The 5,983-nt window shown below is 47.9% G+C and overlaps 1 non-coding gene across 1 annotated transcript; it reads right to left on the reverse strand.

The window, feature by feature from the left end:
• Positions 1 to 4,177: 4,177 nt before the first annotated feature.
• Trnav-cac (transfer RNA valine (anticodon CAC)) lies at positions 4,178 to 4,250 on the reverse strand. The gene has a single exon. It is a non-coding gene; the product is annotated as a tRNA-Val (tRNA).
• Between the last annotated feature and the right edge of the window lie 1,733 nt (positions 4,251 to 5,983).

Genomic DNA, 5,983 nt, shown 5'->3' on the forward strand with positions numbered 1-5,983 from the left:
TTCCATCTCTCTCCCGCTCACTCTCTCTCTCTGTCCGGAGGACCGGCGCGTTGTTTATCCAAGACCCGAACCCCGAGCGTCCGGATGTGAGGTGAGGTGAGAAGAGTTTAATTTTATTTATTCCCAAACGCCTCCCAGGGGGCGGCCGCGCCCCCTGTTTGCCGCCCCAAAACACCCCCCCCCCCCCCCCGGGGGGAGGCAGGCAGCAATATTTTTGTAAATATCAATCAGTTTTATGATGTGATGTGGGGTGGCCCGGAATTTGCGCTGGGGACGGAGGGGCTATGTAAATATTGGCTCGGTGCGAAACGTGGTTTTGGGCAATTTGCTCCCCTCGCCGGCCCCACCTGAGGCTCCTGAGTGGCGTTTTAATTGTTCCCCTTATTTTCTGTAAATAACGTGCAGGCGAGTCCGCGAAAGGCGTTCGAGGGTGTGATCGACCAGTGTGTGCATGTGTGTGTTGCGTGTATGTGCGCATGTAAATAGGGGTAGTGTGATGAGCAGGCCATTTCGGAACGGGGCCGCTCAGTCTCCGGCAAGGCGTCCGACGTTTTGATACGAGACAGCTTCCTCGCCATTAGAGTCGCTAATAGGAGTCCGGTCCGGACTGGCCAGAGCACTTAGCTGTCGGTGCCGGTGGTAAAGACACTGTTTCGGGGTGGACCTCCCCGACGATTGATCGTAGGGGAAACAAACGGGCGTTAAGTGGAAGGCAAATAAGATTAATTCGGACTGAGGTGGACAGAAAAAAGCCCAAACCCCCCCCCGAATCCTAATGAGCGCAGATGGCGAACGGCGCAAGGACGAGGCTAGGACCGTGTGGTACAATACTGACGCGCATAACGCAACGCCAATGACTCGCAATAGCATAAGCAATCGAGAGATGGATTCGATTCCACAGCGATCGGACAGAGAGAGAGAGAAAAGTAAGCGCAAGGAAGCACTAGCGAAGAACCCAGAACACAGGACGAAACAGAAAAGACGAAGCGAACGGGGTTATTGCGTTAAGTCTAGATGGAAACGTGCTGGTGATTTGAAATGTAAGAATACTCAAAACGCGAAACAAAACACACACCCCCACAAGAAAACAAAACTATATACAATAAATGAACGAAAATGGTAAAACATAAAACAATGGGCGAGGTTGAGTCGTTTCACCGTCAAGATATCACAAGATAGCTGCCTGATAGTTGAATGGTCTTTTTGACCTCTACAAGGTCCAAGGTAAGTGTCCGTGTTTATGACCGTGATTGGGAAAAGTGCCATATTTTCGACGACCCAATCACTAAAACTCTTAATCGCCTACGGATCACGAAGCCCACCAGGATACGGTGCCAATTTTATATTGTGAAAAATCCCTAGCAAGAAAATCCATCCGAAGAGTGTTCCTCGAAGTGGTACAGTAGATTTAGGGAATTGGAAACATTCCCATGTAAACATGCTCAAATGACTAGTTGAATGTTCCGAAAACTCTTTCAAGCTGGAAACAGATCATGGAGTACCGAGTCTTCAAAACATCGAGCCAAACAGGGTTTCTTTCAGCGTTTTTGGTCAGTTCCAGTTCGAACCTTCGACAGTGCCTATCAACTCTTGAGTGCAAAACTTCAAGTTGGTTCCTAAAACAGCTCTGTCCGTTTTAATGGCGATAAATCAATAAACAAGCAACTCTTGGAGAACTTGGACGGCGAAAACATTTAGAACGATATTAAAACATTTGTGGTTCTGATAAAATGTTGTCACCGAGTCACCACATTGTTGAAACATGACAACATTACACCATTGAATCATTTAACAACGAATTAAAAAAAAATTATTAAATCGAATTATTTACACTGTCGGTGGGCTGATGCAACGAACATCAAATTGACAATCAAGCTCCGATCAAATAAGGATCCGTTTCTCGTAATGGATCGAGAAACATGCGTCGGCTGTTGCATCGTAATGAACCACCCTGTTCCGTGCAGCGGAAACCTTCGGAATCACGGATATCTTTCAGCTCGCTACTGTGCGCCATTTAACGGCGCTTAATTCGCAACGATTATCCACAATCAGCGAATTATTGCTCCCCGGCACGTTCAATTAATCCCGCGCGGCGGCCACGATTGCCGGGACCGTTAATTCCCCGCGCCACGCCACGGGGTCGCCATCTCCCGGCCCGGGGCTCATTACCGGGCGAGGAAGTTATGAATTAATGGCGACCGCTTCATGCGCGCCGGGCCGAAAATCGATACGACCGCATGCCGACACCCATGACAGCATGATGATTTCAGTGATTTCGCCCCACGGCGGACCGGACCGTGGCCAGCCGAAGCTGGGCGGCACGAGCCGGCCGACCGCCCGGGGTTAAAATTGCGCCGCAGTGTACTCCTTCAGGGACGATCCGCACGATAAGACGGTTCTAATGACATCAGCCCCGCGAGGGTTCGCTTTCTTTATCGTGGATTCGCTTCATCCGTTCCGTGGCCGATAGTGGCCTTAGTGTCCCTCGGATGGAGCACAGCGGTCCCGCTGTGCCGGCTGCGAAACGTGAGTGGCAATGCGATGGCCGGTCGGCTGATTACCACGATGACGGAATAATAATATTCGAATCAGAAATAATTATGCGCCATAACGCTCAGCGCACTAATCCGTCGTCGCCGGGACTTCTTCACCCATCGGGAGATTACGCTCGGGCCAGGGGCCATCGGGTTGCGACGGTCCCGGTTCTTGCCCCTCCGTATGGTTCGGTTCTCGTGGCATCGCTCTGATGGCGAATGAATCTGCAGCTCGGAAAAAATCTATATGTATACCTGTGCATTCGATGTACTTCGAGCACTTGAAAGTTAGCCACAAAGAAGTTTGCTGATTTCACCATCGGGGGAAGTGTATTTTTCCGAGCTGATTTTATGTTTTCGCAAGTCAACGGTAAACTGCGTCCGAATGACAATCGCAAAAAATCGTTGATTCATTGATCATATCAAAGAATATTTGGAACCCAGCGCCGATTGTTTAACTGGTTTCAGAATAAATTCGGCTGAAAACCGAGACAAGCACTGTTACTAAACCTTCCTAAATTAAACTAATAATCTAACAGAGATTCTTAATTTGCTTTGAAAATATTAGGATAAAGAAGTCCGTTTTTGATACGTGAATTTCAAAACTTTATTTGATATGTTTCGGCGCGGCCGATCCAGGTGCACCGTTTTGTTGTACAAATTGGCGCTATTTTAAAGGTAATTTCATAATGTCTCTCTCCCAGAAGGCTTGGTCCTTATTGGCAAAAAGCTTTGCCAATCGATTTTTGCAATCTGCTCTAGATCTAATATTTTTACGATTTAGGAAGTTTTGATATACGCGAAGGAGACAGTTCTGGCTTGGTGCCAAGTCCGGACTATGCGATGGATGCATTAAAACTTCCCCACCAAGGTCCTGGAGTTTTTGGCGAGTCACTACGTACGTGTATGGCCTTGCGGAGTCCTGACAACATCTGTTCTGTTGGCCAATTCTGACCGTTTCTGGTCAATCCTCGGGTCAAGCTTCAAACGGTCCAGTTGTTAACAGTAGTGATGGGAATTTAATGTTCGGCCATGCGGAATCAACTCATAATAAATTATTCCTATCAAGTCCCACCACAGTAGAATTTTCCTGGCCGTTAGTCCCGGTTTGGCCACTGTTTGAGCTTCTTCACCAAGTTTTCACAAAGATCGTTTTCGAATTTATTTCTGATCCACAGTCACCATCCGTTTAAGAAATTGGTTGATTTCATTTGGTTTGACCAAGAAGAATTTGCAGGCGGAAATTTGAGCATCTTTATTGGGTGTTAGTTGGTGTGGCACAAAAAACAGCTTCTTTTTGAATTAAGCTTTGTATGAATGTTTTAAAACTGATTCATGGTCGTTCTTTAAGTTCTAACATGCCGATCGACTTGGATTATTCTTTTGATTTAATCCGCATTTTCGACGACAATGCGAGGTGCATCTTCTTTAACATAAAAGTTGCTGAAAATAACTTTTTCAAAGAAACATTGTTCAATGAACTGAATTTTATGTTTAATAACTCCCATTGTTCACACCCTGTAACTCCCTCATACTTTACAAAGCGATCGCTACAGCCATCTACCGAGAAAATAATTGAGTTCTCTTTTACCAACCCAATGTAAAAATAAAACAAAATAAAAAGATAAAAGAGTAGGAGAACTTGTTTCCGCCCGGGTTCGAACCGGGGACCTTCTGCGTGTGAAGCAGACGTGATAACCGCTACACTACGGAAACGTTGATATAATTCGATGGATTATAACAACCAGAGTCAGCTGTGGTTGGTAAACAAGGTTGAGAAACAATAGATTCAGATATCGTGGCCAACACTGTATACAGAATCGGGTTAATAATTAATTATCGAAGCAGAGTTTTGCCAATCTTCAGTTGTTCGTTCCTTCGTTCGATGTTCATTTTCAGCCCATCTGTTAAATCATCAGCAGTAAACAAGTTGTTGATTCCAATTTTGTTTATTATTAGTTTATTCTATTTTTAAGAAGGTTTCAGGTTGGCACTATCGTTGTTGCAGATAATCCAACACTTGCAACGCAGTGCCAGTGCCGACCGGAGATGGGTTGTGTCCACCGTGGGCCAGGCCCCAGAACGTATCGCACAAATCACTCATTTCTCAGAATTAATTAAATCAAATTACTAGCGCGCTCCTCTGGCACGCAGCCACAGCCAACAATCTGCCGGGGGACATCTCGGGAGCTCGCGGTGCCGCCGAGCGAATGCGTGTAATGGCAATTACGGTTTGCGTAATGAGCAATAAAACCCTCATCTTCACATCTCGTTGCGTTGACGCGGCCACGAAACGCGCGGGGCCACAGCTGACGATGCGCTGCGCAGCGGCTGCAATTTGCAGAAATGTTTGTTGTTTCACGGTTCGGATACTGGTCGGCCTCCGCACGCTGTGACCGCGGACCAGGCCGAAAAACCTCGAGTCTGGGAGATCCTAATCGATCAGCCGAATTAAATGTGAAGAAAGTGAGCGCAGAAACAATCGGTTCACCGACGGTTCAAATATTTAAGCGAGGCAGAGGATGACGATGAACGTCATCGTCTACGCGTCCCGAGCCAGGCCAGCTTTCCGATGGGCTCGGTTTAACGACGCCGATCGAGCAGCGCGATAGTAGAGACCTAGGCGTCTCCTCGCGTGAGTTCATAGCATAATTTGCGAGAGCAGTCTGGGTCGAGATCGGGGTATCTTCTTCCGGCGACTCCGTCGTGATAGGATCACCAGACTCGAGGATGTCGCTTCGGTAGCACTCATTTATCGCTTACCCTATCGGCACCATCATCATCACCGACGTCGTCGTCCTCGTCTTCGTCGACTTCATTCCGTCCCATCGGGACTGGGACGGATTTAATTTGGACAAGTATTTATATAAACAAATTAACCGAACAGATAGAGATAAAAAAGCAAATTAATATCACACACCTTACGTTGCCCGCTCGGCGGAGTTGTGTTTCGTTCGTGCCTTGCGTAGCTCCATTCTGCCGCTGCTGCTGCTGCTGCTGGATGGTAATGTTTTTGAATGACTGGCCGACGGACTAGTTTACCGCCCGATGACAGGCTCGGAGGCCATCAAATCCGCCCCGACTGGGGCGTCCGTTGCCAGCCGAACCGGTTTCACGTATCCTACGGCCGCGCGGCAATCTGATGCCCGGCAGCGCGGATCGTACAGGAGCTCGTCCCGTTTGTTCCGCCTAATGAATGGGAGAGTTTGTTTTGTGAATGAATAAATTTTCCACCTCAAAGCCCGCGTGGTGTCAGCGAGATGTGGGTTCACGTCCCCGTTCGCGTCGCTTCCTTATCCGCCAGTGCCGGTTTCGATGATTTCGCCAACTTTCGTGGCCCCCAGGGCTCGTGGATAGTTTGAATATTTGTACCACCATCACCGCCGGCGGGGCAAGCTACTGACCAAATGAGGCGATCGTTAGCGCAGATCTTATGTCCATAAGATGCG

This window comes from Anopheles bellator, chromosome 2 (genome assembly GCF_943735745.2).
Source record: "Anopheles bellator chromosome 2, idAnoBellAS_SP24_06.2, whole genome shotgun sequence".
Taxonomy (NCBI): domain Eukaryota; kingdom Metazoa; phylum Arthropoda; class Insecta; order Diptera; family Culicidae; genus Anopheles; species Anopheles bellator.